The 25,764-nt window shown below is 33.3% G+C and overlaps 1 protein-coding gene across 4 annotated transcripts in view; it reads left to right on the top strand.

Moving 5' to 3' along the window:
- Positions 1 to 25,764, top strand: part of LOC115888326 (single-minded homolog 1) — a 137,707-nt gene that overhangs the window by 54,002 nt on the left and 57,941 nt on the right. Inside the window, exon 1 of one of the 4 annotated variants that reach the window (XM_030908017.1) lies at positions 12,222 to 12,359. The exons of the other annotated variants lie outside the window; for them this stretch is intronic. The gene's annotated coding sequence lies outside the window, so the exon portion shown is untranslated. Of the gene's footprint in view, positions 1 to 12,221; positions 12,360 to 25,764 lie in introns of those variants that run through there. 4 annotated transcript variants of the gene reach the window in all.

Genomic DNA, 25,764 nt, shown 5'->3' with positions numbered 1-25,764 from the left:
AGAAACAACGATGAATGCAGATTCTGTGGGGAAAATGGGGAACACCTCATCACTGATTGTACCGAGACGTCAACCCTTCGTGCTTTTTCGTGCAACTTTGGTACGACGATGTCGGAGATGGAGAGCTGGCCTCTGTGGAGCTGTCAAAGGAGTCTGTGGAGCTGGATTTTGTTAAAGCGTTGAGACTGTATGATGAGTTATAATGAGTCATAAAGAAAGGGGAAGACACAATAGATCTGTAAGGTCGCGGTGATTAACCCCCTTTCTAAACATTTTACATCCTACATGGCTTCCTTTAGCCCCCTTTTTGTGTGAGTTGCTCTTTTTATTCCGTATGGGTTTTCATTTGTGGCTACAGGTAGCGCTGTTGTTGGGCTATTATCCATAAATTCATCATTTGTACTACCAATAATTTCAGTGATGTGCTCATGCCAGCGTGCTATTTCGTCCTCTGTGCACAAAGGACGAAGGATGTTAAAACATAAAAATAAGTATTTTCTTCCTTTTATCTCGCCGGTGGAGTGGGCACATACTGGCACATGCCTTTGTGCCCTTTAGCACCAGTCGCCATTGTCTTTTAATATGATCCATAATTAATCTAGAAAGTACCTTATTTTATAAAAATATTAATTCATTCATAAGCCGGATATCCTAAACGAATTTATTTTGTAGAAAGTAAGAAAACAAAATATCATCTTTTATTTGGCATACTGCTCCTAGAATAACAAACAAAATTCGAACGTGGCTTTATTTCGTGTAAAAACTATTTCTACCAACAAAAAAGAAAGCAAAAAATCATACCACCCTCGCAGGGCTCTGTGCGCGAAACAACAAACAAGGGCAGAAAGGGGGTGTGAAGTTCGAGCGAGAAAAAACGGGCGACTAATCCCTGGTAGCGATGTCGGGCCGCGTACCGGCGTACGACTTCCTCCCTATTTTATTCATCAAATCACGTTCGCGTTCGCTGCGTAGCCGAAACAGCCCGGACCATCGAGTTTAGAAGATGGTGGGACAGAGCAACAGCTTTGATCCAATTTTTTTTTGACAAGATGCAAATTTATCAGAATATGTAAGAATGAAACATAATTAGTTTATTCTAAATAAACTTTTCAAATGATTGGCCTACTCGTAATACATTGCGTCTCAAAAGTAACCAAGTAGTTGTTAAATAATTAATTGGAAAATCAAAATTTCATGATTTTTAAAACATCTTATTGCTATAAAAACGAAATAAACCAATTACCAAAATTCCTTATTAAAATAATGCATTCCTTAATTCATTCATAGTAAATATTTAAAGTGACCACCATTCATTTCAATGCAGACATCTGCTCCAAGATCTGCGTACCTTGTGGAATATCCTTGGTGTTGTCCAAATTTGATTGGAACAGTCAATAATGCGGTGCCGTAGTTGCTCTTCAGTATTAATCGGCAAAGCTTTCAAGTGGCCCCACAAGTAGAAATCTAGTGGATTATTTCGTTTTTTAAAGCAATAAGATGTTTTAAAAATCATGAAATTTTGATTTTTCAATTAATTATTTGATAACTACTGGGCTACTTTCGAACCGCCATAACTTTCATAAGTTTATGTTGATTAACCAGAGCAAACTCTTTGCCTTCAATTTTCTCGAAAACCATCGCTCTGGACGATGTGCATCAAGAGTACCTTTTTTGTAGGAAAAAGTATGTAGTTTTCAAAAAATGAACCCACGTTGCAAAAAAAATAACCTCAAAAAAGTTATTCACGAAACAACCCCCTACCCTTGCAAAAACTACCCTTTCCGCTTTTCCAAATAATTTTTAATCACCATTTAATTTAGGGTCAAAATTTATGGCAGAGCATTTTTTTTCGAAATTTTATCTCGTTTTTAAGCCTGCAATTTCAAAACAACCGTTTTTTAAATTCACCCTTTCAGTGCCCCTAACTCCCTTAATATGCATTTTCCGCCCTATACTTATAAGAACTTTTTTTACTATTTTTAGGAGTACTATCACCCTCATTTTTTACACCATTTCAATCACACCCTGTACACATACCAAATGTAGTATTTTTATCGGAAAAAAATAAAAGAGTTATAGCTGAGCCACTTTTGAGACGCACGGCACCCGGTATATCTGTTACGGTTAAGGTCCGATATTCGGTTAAATATCGACATTATCTAAATAGTAGTAATAATCTCGAGAATAACACATAACACAACAACCAAAAACAAAACCAAACCCAAACATTAACCTGTTAATGTCGACATTATACCGGACATAATAAAATAGACTTAAAAATACCGCCAAACAAAGGTGTTATTATTACTGAAAATGTGTCGTAAAGATATTACATAATGATTTTTTAGATAATTGTTTTAAATTATGTAAATGTTTCCAGTTTCACGAATATAAAATCAGTAATATACCGTAATAAATTCTAGTGTGTGTATTTAAATAAGTACTTTAAAAACTATTATTTTTATGCGACAAAAAAAACAATAAAATTCCTAAAATCAGGTCTAAAATTAGTTTTATATTTAACTATTACTATTATGGTAAGATATTGTTATTTATTTTAGAGACTTTATATACCGCATGCTCCATCGCTGGCCTTAACTTGAATAAAAGTTTACCATTTAATTTTAAAAAACAACTAGTATATATTTCGTATCAATTAAACTTTTAGTTACGTAATCGTGGGCGCGATTTTTAAATTCATTGTTGCCAACCATGGACATATTCGGCGCCGTGCTGATTAACTGGGGATTCAGGTGGTAGCTTTACTGTAAAAAATGTTAAGTTGCCGCATTAATTTATTTATTTTCTGACATTGTCATTCGTTTTGACCCTTCAGTTTTGTATTACGAGTTTTTGGTTTAAATAAATAGTGTTGTGATATTTTATGCTTGAAAATGTTTACTAGTAGACCTTGCAGTCGAACATTGTTCTTTTTAGTGACAAAATAGCTTAATAGCCGTAAAAAAACTCATCGCAACGTTATTAGTTTATTAGAATACTGCGTGCATCAGCGACTTCGTTCGCGTCGAATTAATCATTTGTAATGGTGATAATAAAGCAAAGCAAGAATTTCCATTAACATACAAACTGGATAAAATTTTCTCACATTTATGTCAGCATGAGAAAAAACAATATGGCGATATTATTATATAACTTGGTAATATTTGAGGGGTAGTTTCATCTCGTTGGAATTTGACTTTCGAAAAATCCGTTTGCCAAAAATAAGCTTTTTACGTCAAGCAGTTTAAGCAGAATCGTGGTTAAGAAATTACCCAACTTTTTGGAACACCCTGTATGATTTTTTAAAAAATTTCAAAATATGTAAAAAAACCAAATAAATTATGATTGTCCAAACGTTTTCCCCGGTTTTCCCGAAAGACTAACCGTTTTTTAAATAACAAATATTGTAATATTTGAGGGGTGTTTTCACCCTCTTGGAATTCGAACCTCTACACCCCACAGTCAATCCGTTTGCCAAAAATCAGCTTTAAACGGCCTACACACGTAACGATTTATCGTACTGCATGCAGTACGATATCCATCGAAACTGCCGCATTAACGATAAATCGTAGAGTGTGTAGGGAAATTGGATGGTTTGCAGTATGCAGTCGTCAAATCGTTTGCAGTACGGAGCTTCCGTAAAATATCGTATCAACGGGTCGTGTGGGGTGGGGTTTGAACGCGTGGGGTGTATTCCCTGCCGCCAGCGCGCAGTTACGATAGAATTTTTATTTATTTTTGGTTTAATCAATATTATGGATTTAAAAAATAAGACGTTCTGGGAAGACTTTATTCATTTATATAGAGAAAATAGATGCCTATGGGATGTGAAATCAAAAGATTATGCAAATAAAATGAAAAGAAATTCCAGTTATGAAATCTTGTTTATTTTTTTTGAATATTTGTTTCTCTCCAGCAACCACTTTTTACACCATTTTCGCTTTTTGATTTCTTTTTGTTCATCATCTTCATCTATCAGCAATACCGCAGCTACAAGCACGGCAGATTTCTTCTTTGAAATTCTTGATATAACGGTAGCCCTTCTCGACAAAAAGTGAATAATCTGAACTGCGGCAGTACAATGTGTTGCATCGTGTGTACAAAAAATGGCTGTACTGCAAGCCGTGCGATTTTCTTTACGATCTGCAGTTCAACGCGCAGTACGATAAATCGTTACGTGTGTAGGCCGTTTTAAACGTCAAGCAGTTTAAGCAGAATCGTGATTACTCAATGGTCATATTTTATAAAATACCTTGTATAAATTTATAAAAAATCTTAAAATATGTAAAACATAAAATAAAATATACGTGTTTAAGAGTTTTTCCGAAAAACTCACCGGTTTTTAAATAAAGGAATATTTTAATATTTAATCATCTTATCGAACCTCTAAACCCTAGAATCAACCTGTATGCCAAAATTGAGCTTCTTACGTTGCGTGGTTTGAGCAGGATCGTGATTAATCAGTATGTCAGTCACTGAAAGTGGGCAACGCTCTGCCGGTCGAGCTTAATCACGTGACTAAGTTTATTTGGTATGAACTGTAGAAATTTTTAAATAACGCAGTTCAGGTTGGCGATACGCGATGCAACACTTACTTACTTACTTACTGCCATTACTCGCTGACGAGTATTAGACACGTATCAGAAGATGGTTACGCAAGGCGTTTTCTTTCATGAGTTTTTTCAGTGACTGAAAAGCCCGATACGTGATGTTATCTCTCTTCCGCACTCCGGACGTTCAAAAATCTCATTACTTTGTTGCCTCTTTAGTTTTTGGTTGTCGTTGTTGAAATGAAGGAGGAACGCAATGAAGGAGAATATATTGTAAACTGAGTTTATAATTCTCCTTCATTGCGTTCTATTGTGCGCTGCTTCCTCCCACTGATGCTGCATACTTATATATCCTACTGAGTTGTCCTGTGGTTTCCTCTTACCCTCTACAAGCTCACCGTAAAGAAGAGATTTCGGTAGGCAGTTTTCTTGTATCCTACATACGTGGCGAGCCCATCTTAAGCGGGATTTAGTAATCATGACTTCAGCGCTCTCGCAGCTTGCTTTTTCGAGGACTGATACGTTTGAGATAAGGTGGTACCATTTGATTCTTAGCAGTTGTCTAAAGTGTCTCTGTTGCAATCTGTTTAATGCGCTCGTGTGTCGGCGGTACGGCACTCAGGTTTCGCGTCCATATAACATGGTAGGGATTATTACTGCTCGGTACATTGCAAGTTTCGTTTTTGTGCTCAAGTCATGATTGTAGAAAACCCTGCAACACACCATATACCTGTCATAGTGTTTTACGTAAATAACAAACTGTTATTGGAAAAATAACTCTGAGAGAACAGAAATTCTCATTCCAAAATATCCATTAAACATTTCCCCTCATTGTAAACTTAAATAATACATTTTAATGTGCGTATAACGTCAACCAAACAATGCTAAAAATAGCTTTCTATATTTAATGGAATGTCTATCGTTTTCCATGACTATTGTTAGCGCTCCGTCCCTATACGCGTTTCTATCGTCGATGGTGCCGGCACGAAAAGCCGGATTCTCTCACGCGCCGTAGGGTTGTAAAAGTCGCCCCTGTTACGTGACTTAAAACAACACACGCGCATTCGTTTCTCTATGGCCGACGGTAGGTACTATAGGTGGTACGACCCATTGTTTTTATAGGTCGCATACCTTCCTTGTATTTGACTTGGACTATTGAAAAGTAAATAGAATGGAACTTCCTATATTGTGGAGAATAGAATAAAATTATTTATATAATAATGTGATTATATTATTTATTTCAGCTACACACACACAAGGCCGAAATTTTTTACTAGGTGTATTTTTTTTACTAGATGGAGAATAAAAAATTGGCGCCGGGAGGCACGTATAGCCGCCCATACTAAATGTTAATAAAAAGTTGGTAGGCAGTTCTTACAGTAGGCAGTTTAGTTTCAAAGTAAAGGTATTTTTCCAATTTTGGTCCGCGGTTATTTCCTCTATCCGCCACCTGGGGTCGCGTCCGATGGGAGTTTGGAGTTCTCCACACGGATTTTCTCAAAAACGGACTACGGAAACACGGAATATCTCAAAAACTGCGACTTTGACTGATTTTGATGTTATTACAAATTTTGTTGCAAATATTATTCCTAATCTTAAATTGAAAACCGCGTTTCTCTAGCTACTGTAATTTTGGAGTTACAATTTTTTTAAATTTTTAACCCCCTCCCATACCCCCTTACCAACCCCCCACCCCACCAAAAACTAATGGCCGGATTCTCGGGTGCCACAGTATTTTTGAGCCAAATTTGGTTAAAATCGGTTTAGCGGTTTTTGAGTTGTCGTGTTACAGACGGACAGACGGACAGCCAGACAGACACCATGAAAATATTTTGTATTTAGGTCATTTATGACCCAAATAACTCATTTTGAGTGAAATTAAAAAACTTTTTTTTGCCGATCTTAATAGCCTTTTAGTAAATAGCCTTAAATGAACATTTTTGTATTTAAAGTATTTCGAAATTTTTAATGGTTTGGCCAGATATAGGCAGTATTATTTCCATATGGCTCTATCAACGGTAAAATACGAGAGAAAAATCATTGGGAGGCGTGATGAAAATTTACCGTGGAAAATGCCATATGAAATTATAAAACCAAGAATATCTGCGAAACCCTTAGAAATTTTGAAATACGTACTCTAAATAGAAAAAATGCTCATTTTTCAATTTCCCATCTATTAAAAAAATAATATTCAGGGTGTTTCGTTTAAAAAAAAATAAAAAAATTAACGAAGAAAAATTATTTTATATTTTAGAAAGTTTGGCGTAGAATTTTGAACATCCTGTATGATTTACGATTACCATATTTATAGCAAGGTAAATACAGACCATCTAAAGTAAATAACTAATATAGTTTTAATTTCAGGACAGTTCCTGTATTTGTAATAATTTTTTTAAGACAGGTTGAAAGATATATTTTTTTTCAAACGTCACAAAAGTATTAATTTTTGCGACGTGATTGACAATATAAAAAAGTCATTTTAACGCCTAGGCATAAAAGTATAGCATGTTTACGCCTAAGCACAAAAGTACGAAAATATATTATTAAACTGACATAAAGTGTCAAATTCAACGAGCGTAACCATAGTTTCTCGATATATAATTACATAAAAGATATTACTTTTAATTTTTTTTTTATATTATTTGGTTAACGTTTAAAATTGTTTAAAAAATATTTGTGGTGTTTGAAAAAAGGTACAGCTTCGTCACAGAAAGTGTCATTTTTACTCCTAATAAAACAATATATTATTATTTATTTATTAATATATCTAAAACTATCGACATATACTTACTCATATATTAGGATTTTTATGTAAAATGATCTGAAAGGAAGCTAAAAATGCAATAATATATAAGGTGTTCCGTTTAAAAAAAATCATCCCGATCCACCCACACTTTTTTGAGCCACCCTATAGAAGTTAAAATATTTTCCTGGAATACATCCTAGAACATACTTTAGGTGTGCACTTAAACAAAATTCCTAAGGTTTTTATTTTAGGAGCTACGGATGCCCGACGCACTATTGTCGAACCCTGTATAGATATTTTCCGTTTGACCGATAACGTTGACCATACACAATGTAAAAAAGGTCAAAAAGCAAAGGTGTACTTATATCTTTTAATCTTTTGTAATTCTACAGTATGTCCCCGGATTATATTTACGCAAGAGGGGAAAAACTTTTTTATTATATACAGCTTGGGAAAAATGCATTTTTCAAAAAAAAATTTGCTTCTTCTAAATTGGTTAATCTCGTTTATACTTTTCCAAATTTACATACCGTTTTAGAGAAAATTAAAAAAAAAACATGAAAATGTAGTTAAAAGTTCTAAAAATTGAAAGGCGTTTTCTATGGTAATATAATTTTGATTTTATTCCTTGATAGATGGTTATAATTTATAATTTATAATTAATTTTGATTAACGTAATATTTTTTGATAAATTATTGATTAATATTTTATTTATATCAACCAGTGCCGCCCATACGGATTTTACATTGAAGATTTTTGGAGAAAAAAGTGGTACACCACTGACTACTCTTATAATTAAAATTATTTTCAAAATCTCCATTCTTTTCTTAACATTTTCCATCTCTTCATTTCTTTCGCCCGTCGCATAGTTTTTGCTTAAAAAATTAAAGTCAGTTTACTTCTGTTGTGTGAAAATCATTTCTTCGGCCAGAAGGAAATTAAGAAATATATTTTTTTTGTTAATCAAAATATGCATTTTGATGCATGGAAGACATCAGAGATATTTTGAAAAAAAAATAAGAAAATTTAACACCATGTATCTGAAAAGTTAAGATGTTTAGGATACATATACCTACAGGGTGGTCCGAACTGTATTCTTCGGAAACTTCGGCAGCATATTCTGCAGATAAAAATAAGTAAAAAAAAATAGTATAAATGTATGTCCTAAGATGCTTAGTTTCAGAGGTACAGAGTGTAGAATTTTCATTTTTGTTTAGATTTTTTCTAAATAATTTCTGAAGTAACGTCAATATTTGGATGAAAATTGGTGTCTGGGAGTTTTTTGACATGAGAAATTTGATTTTGATGTCAATATGACTCTAACTAGTAGAGGACGCCACCTACATGTGTTTTAACTGTTTAGAAGCGTAATAACTTTTTGTCCGTACCTGTATAAAACTACCGAGCGACAAAATATACATCTCTGGAACTTTCTACGTAAAAAATATCTCTTTGTAAAAATCGCTACGAGCAATCGTTCTTGAGATATTTAGAATGGAAATAGTCAATACATGTCATTATTGATGAAAAATAAACACATTGAGAGTAGTAGATAATAATTATTGAAACTGAAATAAGAAATTTGTGAAATTTTTATTTTTCTAAATTAATCAGAAATTTTTCTGCAAAAAATAATGATAAAACAGTTTCTGTTGAATTTTTGACAAAAAAACATTTCAAATTTATGACTTCAGTCTAATAACTATTTAGTCAACATGTTTAATTTATGTCAATGATGACAGGTATTGATAATTTTGATTCCAAATATCTCGAAAACCATTACTCATAGCTATTTTTACCAAGAGATCTTTTTCACGTAAAAGACGTCGTAAATGTTTATTTTTTTACTAGGTAGTTTTATACAGGTACGGACGAAAAGTTATTACTCTTCAAATATGTTAAAAAATATGTAGGTGGTGCCCTCTACTAGTAGGAGTCATATTGACATCGAAATCAAATTTCTCATGTCAAAAAACTATCAGACACCAATTTTCATCGAAATATTGATGTTAGTTCAGAAATTATTTAAAAACAATTGAAATAAAAATGAAACTTCTACACCCTGTATCTCCGAAAGTAAGCATTTTAGGACATACATTTATACGGACTTTTTTACTTATTATTATCGGCAGAATATACTGCCGAAGTTTTCGGAATACAGTTCGGACCACCCTGTATATTTTAATCTTTTGTAATTCTATATAAACTTAACAACTGATTTTCTTCGAAACCGGACCTAGCAACAAAACGCCAGTTGCCTGGTAACCAGAACCGATAAGCGACCGATATCGAGTTGCGGTGTACGGCCGGCGGCAACACCGTTTGCAACAAATTAACTCGACAATTATCGGGAAAATTTAAACAATGTCTCGCTTTACACGACAACAACATTGTGTCGCTTATAATCTGGCCGGGACGTGCTCGGAAGGCGTTTTCACCGCACCATTAAGCGACAGTTACATGAAATACATAGATACGCCTTCCAGCTTGTTGGCGCGTTCGGATTTTCAGATAACGTTAATTTGTAACGTAGAAAAATACAGTAGGATCAAAAAGTTATGATTCAAACTTAATAGCTCTAAAATTAAACAAATCATAACGTAGAAAAATATCTCTGTATCTGCTTCGGAAAATTAATTTCTTCATTAAAACAAAAAGAATTTGGGACTTCCATTGTCTTTATTTATTTTGTTCACACAACGTTTCCGTCAGAACGTTGTGTGAACACAGTGCTACATGTGTAGCACTGTCTAACCATCCATGACTAATAAGACGTACGTTCGTCAAATTTTAAAGTATGATTACGATCTCACTTCCACTCGTTTGTAGGTATACGTCAATACACAGGGTGGCCCATCGAAAACGTTCCGCAAGGCATAACGGCTAGGGTATTCTTTTTTTCAAAAAATCCAAAAACACGTCGATTTTGTTTGTGAGGGGGACAACTTTTGCCCCAAAAATGATTGCGAAACCTTCAACCCTCTGAGCGGGGGTGTCATCCCCCAACTTTTTTCAAATGGGAAGGGGGGTCAATTGGCACCGCAATGAAAAGAGCTTTCTATTCTTTATATTTCCCCGCCTCGTTTTTGAAAATCGCTCGAATCGTTGAGAAAATATGAAGGGTTGAAATTTAAAAAGTTTATTTAAACATTTATCAGAGTAAAGGATAAGGATAAATTCCTTCGACCAATTTGAAGTTTTTTCTTATTATTTCTAGATGTTTACGCATTTTTTCACTTGCCACAAGGTTGAACGATCAGGTACGGTACAAGCTGTTCTGTGACTTGTGCGCTGAAGTTCTTCTCAATATCGTTAAACTGACCACAATAGAATTTCCAAAAATACCAGCCCACATGTTCAATTTCTGAGGGTTTTGTCGTGAAAAACCCTGGGGTTGTCTTCAGCCCAGTACCGACCAGTTGTGCCGATTAACTACACCGTTCAAAAAGAAAATACACTCATCCAAAAAACACATATTAAATAGGAAATTATTATCATTCGCCACTCGTTCACTCGTAGTTTCACAAAATTGCAAGCGACGATCAAAATCGTCTTTGTTGCGTTCTTGTACCAATTGAATTTTGTACGGATGGAACTTGCGTTTTTTTAATATCCTTTGGACACTTGTACGATTCAGGCCGGTCTTATTGGCAAATTTTCTTATACTCAGAGTACTATCCATAGCAATTTGGCCCAATACGAATACCTCCATAGCTTCATTTACTACAGGATTTTCCCTCTGCCTCTTTTTATTCATAACGGAACCAGTTTCGCGAAATTTTGCTACTAACTCGGGAACAATTTTGCCATAAAGGTGGTTGTCAGGATGGCGTTCATTGAATATTTGCGCAACCCGATTGCCACATTCATTATTTTTAAAATAAAGTTCGATTATTTCCACTTTTTCTACAAGTGAGCACACCATAATAATTGTTAAAAAATGTAACGATATTGAGCAGAACTTCAACGCATAATTCACAGAACTGCTATCTAGCAACTACCGCACCTGATCGTTCAACCTTGTGGCAAGTGAAAAAATGCGTAAACATCTAGAAATAATAAGAAAAAACAGCAAATTGGTCGAAGGAATTTATCCTTATCATTTACTCTGATAAATGTTTAAATAAACTTTTCAAATTTCAATCCTTCATATTTTTTCAATGACTCGACCGATTTTCAAAAACGAAGCCGGAAAGTATAGAGAATAGAAAGCCCTTTTCATTGCGGTACCACTTGACCCCCGTTTCCATTTGAAAAAAATTGGGGGATGACACCTCCGCTTAGAGGGTTGCAGATTTTGCAATTATTTTTGGGGCAAAAGTTGTCCCCCTCACAAACAAAATTGACGTGTTTTTGAATTTTCTGAAAAATAAATTACCCTGGCCGTTATGCCTTGCGGAACGTTTTCGATGGGCCACCCTGTATTCGCTTCCCATTTTATTTCCCCCCATGTCAGCAAGGATTGCAGTGACGTCAAAATGACGCGAAACTAACGATTTTATGAACAAATTCTTTTTACAGTGCCGTACTCAATACAGAGCGTCGCCGTCGGCTACCTCTCGCATGTACTTTTGATGTGTGTCATCAGTGTTTCACAAATACACAGGACCTACAGTTTATCGCCGAATCCGAACGGCACTATTTGAGAGGCTGTACAAAGCAAATATACTCAAGGTGGGGGTTTGCCATTGCCTTCCTTAAGGTGGCGGCTCGCTGGTCGTTCTATTTATATAAATCAATATTTTTATTTAAATAAATAAAGCGACCGTACTAGCTGAGAATCGAACCCAGTACCATCCCATCTCTCGCACTCGCACCGCAGATCGACACACTACCGTTTGCGCTACGACCGGCCACATGGACAAATTAGACCGGTTAGTTCTGTTTAAAAACTGTAAACTATTCAGGATTTGTTTAATCGGCCAAATTTTTCCATAGAAACTGCAGTCCTTACTGACATGGGAGGAAGTGAAATAGGAATTGAATAATATTCACGTATGCAAACGAGTGGAAGTGTGACTGTGATCTACAGTGACGTAATTGAGCAGTAAAATTTGGTCAAAGTACGTATTATGTATTATTTAAGGGATTAAGTAATCCTGTCTATTTACTGTTTTTGGCTATTGTCTATTGGTCCTTGACTCATGACCCAGTTCATGCTCTGACACAGTAGCGTAACGTCAAATGTGAGGCCCCCCCGCAAGATTTTTTAGGGGCCCTTATATTAAAATAAAAAAAAAACACTAAAAAACATAATATAGCTTTATGTAGGTATATCAAGTCATTTAATATATAAAAACAAAAATTTAACTTATTCCACATAAGAAAAAATAATAATAAAGGAACATAAAAATTCCCAAATTATTTCCTTCCTTAATATTTTGATTTTTTAATTCTTTTCTAAGTAAATTTATTGAAATAATAAATCTAATGCATAAGCTATACCTATTCTGCTTATATTCTAATCATTGAAATTTTGATTGAAATCGAATTATACAGGGTGGCGCGTCATATACGACGCGGTTTTTGCAAGGAGAACAGAAGTTTGCATTGAAGTGAAATTTTCTGAGCTTATGTAAGTCAATTTAAAGTATTTACTAAAATTATGTAGAGTTCTACAGGGTGTCCCCAAAAAAAGTTACACATCAAAGTTATGTTTTTTGTAATGGAACACCCTATATATTAATTGATTTTTGGATTCTAGTAAAAAAATAAAGGTTTGTTTCATTAGAAAAGTATATGACTAAAATGTTTAGTTTTTGAAATACATTCACCGGCACGAAAAATGGGCACCTTAAAACTTTGATGTATTTTAAAGTTAAAGGTTAATATATTTAATTTTGATGGGCAGATTTTGATGATTTTTTAAGCAGTGTGTTGCCAAATTAGTTGACTTGTTAGTATCTTTTTCTAAATTAAAAATGAAACTTCCCATCTGTTAATTATACGAGGGAAAACAAAATGCTGCTATTTTGGTGAAAGTTTGAAGCACTCTGTGAAATATGTTAAAACAGCAAGAAATGTAAAAATCATTTTATCATCTAGATATATCCTTTCTCGATGGTTTGTTTTTTGGTTCATCTCATTAGCTTTATTTTTGTTGGAAATATTCGGTTTTAAAGAAGGCACTAACATTTTTTCGAAATTTTTACATTAAGACCATGCCTGAAGCAGGTCTTCTTGACATAAGATTTGCTTCATTTAATCTTCTTTTCGTAGTCCGATAGTTAATATGTACGGTCTTTAAGTGCAATTCATTATCAATTTGAAAAGCTGGCAAACGGCGGTTTCTTAGCGATAAACTTACAATAAGTCGATCGTCTCGATTAGAAGTTCTCATACGAAGGTTGCTGGACGTCTAGATTCACGTCCTTATGGACGTGGTCATAATTCAAAAACCATTTTTTATACTCTATTGTATTAAGGAATTTTTGGAACCGGAATTTTATAGCAAATTCATTGAACTCGAATAAATAAATGATATATATTTGACTCACCCTGTATATCTATAAAAATATTTTTGAAATGTAAACTACCATTAAACATGTATTTTGTAAAAGGTTTGGAGTGAAAATATCAAACAGGAATCAGAGCTTTTCCGGAATACGGAGCCATCTTGTATGTATGCATTTGTATATGTGTGTTTATTTAAATACTGAAGTGAAAGCAACGAATTTAAATGGGTAAACTTTGTAATATATCTTATTAACAATACAATGCAAAAAGTTTTTATAAAAATTCGTTCACAGTAAATGAATTCCGAGGTTCGTATCCCATAAGGGCTTAAAGCACTCCACTATGAACACTGATGAAGGAAAACGATATTTGTCAGTTCAAACTTTAAAGTCCACTTGCGGTCTCTTTTGATATACTAAGTTGGATAACTTAAAAGCTAAAAAATCAGCTTTAGTTAGCTGATTTACTGTTCTGCTATTATTTTTTATACGAAATATGTAAATTTTCAAAATGTGTAGCTCGGGCGATTGTGGTTGTTGCTAGCAAATTTGTACCAAAGTAGGCAATTGTGTAGCTTGTTTTCAACCCTGCCTAAAACTACTGAACTTGTATATTAGAGCCGAGCATTCACCCGTGAATTAGTTGGGTGCAGCAAATAACTAAACTAATTCACCCGTGAATTAGTTGGGTGCAATTGTTGTCGAGCATGAAAAAATCCACTAAGAATACCTGCATTGGAGCGTTTTATGAGTGGTTAGTGGTTGCCATATTGTTGAAATTTCCATACTTAGATTGCTAAAGATTTTATTATTGTTAGAAATGAATACGGCCTCTTTAAATTTGCTCTTTTACCAATTGGTTCTCTTCGCACCAATGCGAAGAGAACCACCCTGGGGAGGATGCTCTCTCTCTCACTTGACGATTCCATACCTATGTCAAAGAAACATCTGAGAAAATCAGGCCAATAGCTAAGGGTACGTTTATGTTGGAGCTGCGATAAATGATAAAAGCAGTGAATTAGCGCTGCTCTTATCGTTGCTCAACTGCCAACCGTGTCTCGACGCGTTGCTCCAATATAAACACCTACATACAGGGTGGGCCCCTACACAGGTGGCACCCCTACTCACTTGAAAATCTTAAATGGCAACACCCCATTTATGGCGCCTTTTTGGAAAGCCCATTAAAAATGCTAAACGATGATCATAAAGTTTTTAGGGTGAAATTGAAAAACTACCCCTTACACGAAAAATTAGGTGGACATTAATGAAAAAAGTGATTTTTGGTCAAATGAGGTATTTTTCAAACCACCCCGACCCACCCCTAGGTGCCACCCCCTCACTTCTAATCTCAACAATGTCATTTTGAAACCATTGCCATTTTAAAGCTAAAAATAAAAAATGTAGATAATAAAAAAGGCAATACAAAGATGTTTTACTAATCGTTCAGCCTAATTTTGCGATAACGCAAATTCTTCCTTATCATCTATTTTTTTACTTTCAACAAACAGGAATCTTAAAACGTTTTCTTAAAAAATTTTCTTCTATCGATTTTCAATCGTTTGCAAATTTGGAGTTATTTTAAACCTTTATTTGATTCGCTTATTTGAAAGAAAAATGGTTTATACTGTGGAAGAAAGAATTCAAATAGTTTTTCTTTATGGTGCTGAAGGTATGTGTTATTTGGAAACGGTTATGTTACGTTTATGTTAGAGATTTGATTCTAAAGTTTCAAGAAACTGGATCGTTCAAAAATAAAAAAAGGACAGGGCCCAGGGTTGTGCCAGGGTACTGAATGAAGAAATGCAGATGGAAGTTATTGGTCAGGTATCGGTCAATCCACAAGCATCAACACGCCAGTTGGCATCAATCACAGGTATACCTCGAACATCTGTCAGAAGTCAGAAGAGTGTTGAAAATGCACTCCTATTTGTTGAAAGTAAAAAAATAGATGATGAAGAATTTGCGTTATCGCAAAATTAGGCTGAACGATTAGTAAAACATCTTTGTATTGCCTTTTTTATTATCTACATTTTTTATTTTTAGCTTCAAAATGGCAATGGTTTCAAAATGACATTGATGAGATTAGAAGTGAGGGGGTTTCACAACCTAGGGGTGGGTCGGGGTGGTTTGAAAAATACTTCATTTGCCTCATTTAGCTGGGTCCCAATTTGTAACTTATAATGAAACATCACTTTTTTCATTAATGTCCACCTAATTTTTCGTCTAACGGGTAGGTTTTCAATTTCACCCTAAAAACTTTATTATCATCGTTTAGCATTGTTCATGGGCTTTCCAAAAAGGCGCCACAAGTGGGTTGTTGCTATTTAAGATTTTCAAGTGAGTATAGGTGTGCCGCCTAAGGGGTAGGTCAGGATGGTTAAAAAAATACGTCATATGTATTCCCCCTCGATATTATAGAAACGGTATTTTTTATTTCTTTGATAACTTTTTTGATTTAAAAATTATAGCCATTGTAAGTTGTCAGTGGCTCACCCTGTATAAGTTAATATAATAATATTCTTTGCTTCGCTACTATAGCTGCTCTTATCGTTTATCGCCGGTCCAACATAAACGCACCCGAAGCGATATAAAATTAAAACTGTTTTTAAGTCTAGGTCTATTCAGAAGTGTCTTAACAAGAAAAGAGTGCATCTATATATCAGGTACATTATTTGCGAGTGCGGTGAGTCATATATTGGAGACATGTACGACTTGACGAACATAAAAAAACACACGCAAAGAGGTGAAACAATGAAGTTGCATGTATATGATTTATCTCAATAGCTTTATTTTTTTTGAGAGATACATATTCGGTTTTGAAAAAGATATTAACATTTTTTTCGTAGTTATTTTTTACATTAAACCCGCGCCTTTGCCTTTTTTTGCAATTCATATTATTATTGTCTGTTGGGCAGTTACTGTAGCAGATATGATTTTAAATCAAAAAGTTGATCTCTACCATGATCGATTAAAGCAGCAATAACCGATACTTCAGTACTTAAAACCATCTCTCTCTACTAGTAACATTACAAAAACAATAAACACTATTTTATAAGTGTGTTGATGAGGACTCAAAATCAAACAAAACAAAACAAACAAACGCTTTATTGTACAAAAAGCCAAAACAGCTTCATCGACAAAGCAAAACAAAAAAGCACAAAAACAAATATACAAATAAACAAATAAAAATGTCATACAATACAAATCAATTCAAAAAAAAATTTAAGTCATAAAATTACAAATAAAACATATATGAACATTGCAGAACACAGGCGTATCTAGAAAATTTTACAAAAGGAAAACTGTAAATGGATAAACTAATGTTATATATTATAAAATCAAGAGTTATAAAATATTAAATATTAAATACTAGACCTTTAACCAGTGTGTGAGATGATCAAAATGAGGAAAATGCATGTTTTTAAATAATGGTTTTAAAACATTTGAACACAAAAAAAATCGTTGATATCGGTTAAGAAATGCCTCTAATATAAAATAATTAAATATTGTTAATTTAAATGGCCGGGCAAACGCTCTCTACTGCGCCTTGCCGCTGTGACGTCACCCGCCGTTCTTCTGGTTGAGTGGAGCCAGACGCGTGTTTATTTTACACAGTTTGCCGAGTTTGAATCCGAGTCAAAATTTTAGTTATTTGTGTTAATTAATACATAATTAGTAATTAGTGATATTTATAAACAGTAATGGATGAGCGAAAACAGAAAAAAATGGTCCAAGGCCTTGAGAAGAGATGAAAAGAAAAACGTTAAATTATCCTCTATTTTTACCATTTATTGTTTTAAAGATCATTTTGATGTAAGTTCATATATTTATGTAAATATATTGTCTTACATGGGTATATGAAATTTGAATGTACAGGGTTATTCATTATATTTTGACACCCACATACAGCCTTAACTACAAGTTTTAGAAGAAAACATTAAATAAAAAAGTTGCATGGTTTTTCATATACTCTTTTATAAAATTAATTCTAGTTATACAGGGTGTCTCAAAAAAGGTGGTCCAGAAAATTGTAGGTATTTTTCGCTTTACAACTGTCAATATTTCGTATACATTTGAAGATAGGTATAGGATATTATACATGAAATATATCTAGAATATCTAGAAATTTCCGAAGAATCCAAAAATATATAGGGTGTCTCACTTAAAAAAGTAACTTAATTTTGGCGTCTGCTTATGGGACACCTTGTATAATATGTTCATTACTGATAAACAATTTATTTCCTATAATTTCGTAAAAAAAAACAATCTTTAAAAATAACAAGGGTAAGGGGGTGTCAATATATAAAAAAAAACTTTCTTTTTCACGCCATGCTCTGGAGTTATTTTTTCACGTACTAAACAAATATTTTTGTCTCTTTTCACTTCTACATAACCTACAGCATTATCTCCGTACGTCTCCCTACCTGATCTGAAAAATAAGTTTATAACATTAATATTTATAACTATATAAAAGTTCGTAACAGTAGGTACCTACTTATACTTAAATATGCCTCAGTACTACAAAAGAATAAATGTTACATACCTCTCTGTTTTTTCCCTCGTAATTCAGCACCAATAAATTGGGAATTTGTATTTATAAAAAGCAGCCAACATAAAAGCATCGACTTTTGGCAAGTTATCTGATTGTGCTTTTACAAACCCGGAATCTGCCAATACTTAAAAAATTCTCAGAACACACAACACATACAAATAATAAATGCACAAAAAAGCATAAAAAGCTCCTCCAATCAACGCTAAAAGCAACAAAAATGTCTTAGTACGCCACCTAAATACGTACATAAACGGAACACGTCTGGCTGCTGCTGGCCATCGCGCGTCGACGAGAACGGCGGGTGACGTCAGACCAATAGAATATCGTTTCAATTCGCGAGGCGTCGTTTGCGTTATCCATAGTATTTTAATGGCCCGTTTTATAAAATTGTGGTACTGCTTTCAAGAAAAAAGTTTTTTTTTTGCATTTACACATATTTATTGTAATAAATTGAACAGTTTCTGGCGAAAAATAAAATATATGCATCTTCCTCATTGTAAAATTCAAAATTGTTCATGATTAAACATCGTCGTTTACCGCATATAGAGTATGATTTAGTATGATTCCGCTCCATTAAGTATGATTTCAGAGCTTTGCGAAATGCGGGAAAGAATGAAAGTGACTTGATATTCGAAGGCAAATGATTGTATATTTGCTTGGCATTGTACAGTATTGAGCCCTTAACTAGTTCTGAGCTCGGGGTTGGCAGATAAATATCGTGCTCCGCATTCCTAAGTGGATAGTTGTGAGAAGGCCTCTCCGGAATAGAGAATATGTGCTTGCGGATTAAGCAAACGGATTCAAAAATGAATAAGGAAGGAAGAGTCACTATTTTGAAATTTTTAAAGAAATTCTGGCAGTGAGTTCTACTGTTTAGTCCCAATAAGTATCGAACTGCTCTCTTTTGAAGTTTGAAAATACGATCAAATTTTGTCGCGCAGCAAGTACCCCAGAATGGAAGGGCATAACGAAGATGCGATTCAAAAAGGGCATAATAAACCATTCTAGAGGTTGATGAGTTAAGTTCCTTAGAAACAGATCTTAGCGCAAAACAGGCAGAGCTTAGTTTCTTTGATAAGGCTTCGATGTGCAAGTTCCATTTTAACAAGTCCTAAGAATCTCACAGAGTCCACGACGTCAATAGTGGTGTTATTAAGTACAAAAGGTTGTATAGTACTTTTATATGACAAAACTTTAGTTTTTGAAAGGTTGAGGCATAGGAGATTAGAATCGCACCAAGATTTAATGGTGCGTAAGTCACTGGATATAGTATTATCCTTGTATTATATAGTGCCGTAACATCTGGGCAGCTCCAAGTGAAACTAGTATCGTCCGCAAAAAGGCAGATTTTACCACTAATGTCTAGATTTGCAATGTCGTTGATAAGCACCAGAAATAAAATAGGGCCAAGTACTGAACCCTGATGGACACCACATTCTATAGGCTTACAAGAAGATATAGACGTATCAATCCTCACAAGCTGCCTTCTGTTGCCAAGATACGACTTAAGCCATTCGAGCGGCATTCCCCTGAATCCATAGTATTGCAATTTGTTAATTAAGATATTATGATTTACACAGTCGAAAGCCTTAGAGAAATCACAGAAAATTGTAGCTGTAGAGTGATGGTTATTCACAGGCTAGAGTATACATTATTAAAAAGGTCGAACATAGCATTAGTTACTTAGAAATCCAAATTGATGGGTAGAAAGTACTTTATATTTAAGGAGAAAAGATAGAAGCCTTTTTTTAACCAATCTTTCAATGATCTTAGATAATGTGGGCAGGAGAGCAATTGGGCGATAGTTCGAAGCTTGATCTTTATCTCCTCCTTTATGCAGAGGAATAATTATTGCTGTCTTAAGGCAGTTTGGAAAAACTCCTTTTTGGAATGACTCATTAATTAAAGTAGTAAGATAGATTAATGTGCATTCCAGAAGTTCAGAGAACATTTTGAGAGTAAGCCCATCAGTCCCAGATGAGAATTTATTTTTAATACTTTTAATTGTACTACGGAGCTCATCTAATGCTACGGGCAATCAATGCTAAAATTGTTGGAAATTGTTACTGTCTTGTTCCAAAGCAAATATCTCCAATAAAAATAAAGCTATTGAGTTGAATTAAAAAAACAAACTATCGAGAAAGCACGTACCTAGATTATAAAATTATTTTAAAATTTCTTGCTTTGTTAACATATGCCACGGGTTGTTTCAAACTTTCGCCAAAATATCCACATTTTGTTTTCCCCCGTATTATTGACAGATGGAAACTTTCATTTTCAATTTAGAAAGAGATACTCAAAGTAAAATAATTTAGCTGCAAATTGCTTAAAAAATCATCAAAATCGACCTATTAGAACAAAATATATTATGCTTTAAAATACATGAAAATTTTAAAGTGCCCGTTTTTCGTGCCCCTGTGGGTGTATATAAATAAACATATTATAGCTTATAGCGAGTAACCACAAACATTAATAGAAGAAAAAGAGAAAGAAGGATAAGAAATAAGTAAGCCGCGGAAAAAATGTTATTTGAATTTTAAGCGAGTTCTTCCATTTTGATTTGCTTTTGAAGAAAAATCATTTTTTGGTAATCAAGCAGCAAGTATTGCACTCTTTCTCAAAATTTTTATTGCATTAAAATTTTATTATATTTACCTGGACCTTAACCTACCTGCCCTACTTGGGCTAAATTGTAATATTGTTACATTTTCTCTATGTACCCTCTATAGGTAAATAAACGATTATAAAACTATACTCGGGAAAACCCGAGATGATTGAAATTGTCATACCGTGCTGGCAACTGGTACTTTTGGGTCGGCATTTACATATGTGGAAGTAAATCGCATAGGGACCTTATTAAGTCGGAGTGAGAAATGCGACCGACCGACGCGATGCGCGACGGTGTGCTGTTACGGCGTTGCCGATACGCCTTTCCCTATCAAGTAAAGTAAAATCACGATCGCAAACCGCTTATTTTTAAAAGACTTTTTTTTCAACAGATAACTAGATAAAATCATTAGACATGTTTCTGAGCATCTGAAATGGAATTATAAGGATGTCGTTAGGGTCATTTTTTTATAACGAGAAAACGTCAGTAATCGCGATAATTTAAAAACTCAACTTTTTAACACATAACAGGCCATAATTCAAGAACCACTTTAGATATTGAAGCTTTTTTTATTTTCAAGATCGGATATTTTACAATATGTTTACATAAGAAAAATTCGATATGGTTGTTTTTTCCATTCAAAAATTGTAAACAATCCATCCATTTACTTTTAGAGCATAGCGATTTTCAGCAATCGTGTAATTTTTTTATTGATAAAGATTTTCACATACTGTCTACAAAGAAAATACAGCAGAAACATTAAGAAAGTTCTTGAAAAAATTAGAATCTATTATTTCTAATAGATTTCCAGATATCGATTTTTGAATTCAGAGTTCTAATAGCGCGACCACTGTCGAACACCAACTCGAATCCACTTATTTTTACCAAAAATGCAAATGTCTCTAACTTGCACTTAAAAAATTTCAAGCATAGTTATAAATAAACAAATAAAGTATCACGAGACTCAATTAAATCGTGAAGCTGAACGTATGATGTACACCTTTCCCTAGAACTTTAAGTACTGACAGAGGTATGGGTCGACCGGTCAACTGCGACAAATCTGCTATATCCCCTTCCACGTCTCTTAGCGATGTGCACAGTTTCTCGGTTTATTTCATACGTTTGGCAACGTGTTTACTGTCCTCTCTTTGTTCAGTACATTATAAACGCATTGTACTGTTCTTACATACGGAAATCTCGACCCAAGACTAACTTTTGCCAGCCCTTAGTATACTACCTGAACCTGGGCTAAATTGTAATATTGGTACAGTTTCTCTATGTACCCCCTATTGGTAAATAAACAATTATAAAACCAGACTTGGGAAAACCCGAGATGATTGAAATTGTCATATAATTTGTAGAACAAGTAATAAAGCCCACTGCCTGATGTCAGGGAAACTGAAAAAAGACAAAATTTCCCTCTAAAAAACTTTTTTTAATAATTATGTATATTCATATGAAATGAATAAAAAATTGTATTTTCAAAAAATTGTGTTTTATTATTGTCAAATTTATTTTATTAAATTTAAAGTTTCATTCTTATCAAAATTTCTAAGATAAAAATTAAAAAAAAAAAATAATAATATTCAAAATAATTCAGCAATAATTGGCATTTAAAATGGGCAGTTTATTGTTTGGTGTTTGTTAGCATTTCTTCCTTGCCTTAGTAATAAGAAAAGAAATAGAGGTAATAGAAAATAACACAAAAAAAAGTAGAACGAAATATATAATCATAAACGAATAAAGAAAATTATGTTCCTTTTATTCGTGATACCTATACAGTATGTCCCCGGATTGTCTTTAGTCTTTAAAAGAGGAAAAACTTTTTTATTGTTGGCCGTTTGAGAAAAAATCATTCAATTTATTCTTAAAAATAGCTGATCCCGTTTATACTTTTCTAAATTTCCGTACCATTTAAAGCAAAATTAAAAAAAAACATGAAAATATGGTTGAATATTTCCTAAAGTCCTAAAAATCAAAAGGTGTTTCTACGGTAATATAATTTAGAATTCATTCTTTGATAGACGGTTATTATTAATTTTGATTAAAGTAATATTTTTGCTGTTGTTAAAGTATCAAATCATGATTGGAAAGTGCCCATAAGGACAATGTAAACACTATTTGGCACTATTCTTGCAACGGTCGCGACCCAAAGCTTTTGATAATTTCGGATCTGTTCGGCTTTTTCCGGAATTTTGTCGCCAAATATTGTTTATTCAAATTTATTATTATTTAATTTTAATTTTATAAATAAAATACAGTGTGTAGCATACACAAGAAAGTTTGTTTTATATAATTTTCTCAAAACATTATTGAAATTTGTAGAGTATAAAAGGGATTAAAATTTTAGAACTAGCAAAATTTTTTATGAAGAAGGCATATTTCTCAAACTGTCAATAATAAAAAGTTTTTCCACTTATAAAGACAATTCGGGGACATACTGTACCTATCAAACCATTTTTACAACTTATATTCAATAACTATAGAAATTAATTCTGTAAAAACCATTTTTACAACTTATATTAAATAACTATAGAAATTAATTCTGTAATCCAAAATTATAATCCGAAACCTACCAGGTCTCATAAATATTAATATCAAACACTATTCTACCTATACCTCCAACAAAATATTAAACATTAAAATTAGTAATTAGTATAACACCTATAATTCCTTATCGAGACTCAAACAAACCCATACCTTAAAGTAATCATCGCTCCGTCATAAACATTGTAAAAGGGCCCTTTGTAGGAAGGTCCGCAATTACTTCCAGATGTTTCAAAACTGTAAGTGCCATAAACAAAAAAATTCTCTATACCTTATCTCTCTCACCCTATAGAATAGAATGGATTAGAACGAAATAGGAGTCGTCTTACTCACCTGGAATAAAATTAGCAAAATTCCCCAGCTGTAAAACATCTGGGAATCCCTAATAATGGGATGGCAGGTTGGGACAAAAGTTACAAACAGTCGGCAAGATAAGAAGAAACCTTATATTATAGAGATCTTTTGTTTATTTTTCACATTAAAAACTAATCGGAGGTTTTAGAGCCTTAAAAATCTTAATTTGACACCTCCATCTTTGATATCGCACCTTTAGAAGTGGTAACACACTACACACCCTCCTAAAAGGGCGTTACCTTATTTTAAAAAATCTACCAATACCTACCTTCCCTTTTGTACTTTTGGACAGGTTCAAACATTACAGTTGCCCTGTAAAATACTGCTTTGCTTCATTACAATGATTTTCAACAGTTTCTTCTAAATTTACCAATCTAAACTAGTAAAGAACTTATAAAACTGTAAAATATACAAAATGACTGAAGAATTAACTAAAAATTAACAAAAACAATAGTTTAGGTGCAGTTTTTTCTTCTTCCAAGCATTGAAGAATTGGGGTGGTCGGATATAGAATAGGCTGGGAATTTCTAAAAGGTTCTATTGTTGTGATGCATTTATTGACAGGTGGGTAATAAGCCCAATGTCAGTCGGTGTTTACAGGTGATCGCAACAAGTAGTGCGCTAAAAAAGTGAGGCATCAAAAAAATCAAATTTTGAAATAGTTTCTGGTGATTTTATTTCTGCCTTGTGTCATGTTGATCAGAAATAATAACAATAATATGGAGGATATCGAGTGTACCTATGGAAAAAGACGAAAAAGTAAGCTTAGATATTTTTAAAAAAAATATTTTTTTATACAGGGTGAGTCTTATATAAGTACAAATATTTTCACAGCTGGTAGATTTGGTTTCATTAACTATCGATAAATTACTCTTTACCGTTTTTCAAATAAGTTCAAAATAACAGTTATTTTACTTTGAAATTTCCAAAACAAAAAATATTTTTTTCATAAATTTTGAGAACCAGTGAATCTTTTCTGGGTTTTATTTCTTGTAAATTTAATTTACTACCTATGTTGCCTAAATTTCCAAAAAAAATTTTAAGACATAAGATAACAAAGGTATTAAATTACAAAAAAGAAAATACAGTGGTTGCCAAAATTTGAGAAAAAAATATATTTTTTTGTTAATTATCAAAATAAAATAACTGTTTGAAAAACGGTAAAGAGAAAATACGTATCTTTTATCGAGATCTACCAGTCCTGAAAATATTTACACTTATTTAACTCTCTCTGTATAATAAAAATAATAACAAAGTTAATTTCGTATAGCTCAAAAAAAAGTATAAAATTGCGCGAATATACATAAATATGTAGTCTTAAAAATTTTAATCTTTTTTAAGCTACATTTTTGAATGATATTTTGAAAAAAAAATGAATTAACGAAAATGAAGGATCTAATTATCAAGTATACCGGGTGCGTCTCAAAAGTGGTTCACCTCTATAACTTTTTTATTTTTTTTTCTTTGTCATTGTCTTTGTCTTTCTCTTATGTCATATACTAACATACCAAACGAGATTTGGTATGTTAGTATATGACATAAATTAGGATTGATTGACGTATTCAATTGTTTTCGGTCACTTCCTGTTTTACCGGAAATGACTACAACTTCTGATTTTCAAATGGCCCCCTCGGTATTCTTTTACTTTATTCGATAGAAAATGATACTCTGAATAGATTGATATATCATATGTTAATTTTTGACATTTTCGCTTAAAACAAAATTGTATTTTAAATTTCAATTTAGAGTGCCATGGCTGTGTTAAAAACACTAATCAATGAGCCTTGGAAAAATATATTTGATCGTCTAATGTTTTTAGTGTCTTGTCCTGGCCGGTTAAAAATTGCCCAAATCGTATTTTTATATCCATATCTCAATTTTTTTCAAATGGAACGAGGGTGGTTCATTAGCATATTTGGAAGAAGCATTTTTTTACGAATAATTCGTTATAA

This window comes from Sitophilus oryzae, unplaced genomic scaffold (assembly GCF_002938485.1).
Source record: "Sitophilus oryzae breed Bouriz unplaced genomic scaffold, Soryzae_2.0 scaffold_732_pilon_pilon, whole genome shotgun sequence".
Taxonomy (NCBI): domain Eukaryota; kingdom Metazoa; phylum Arthropoda; class Insecta; order Coleoptera; family Curculionidae; genus Sitophilus; species Sitophilus oryzae.
This window is presented reverse-complemented; position numbering and strand designations above follow the sequence as displayed.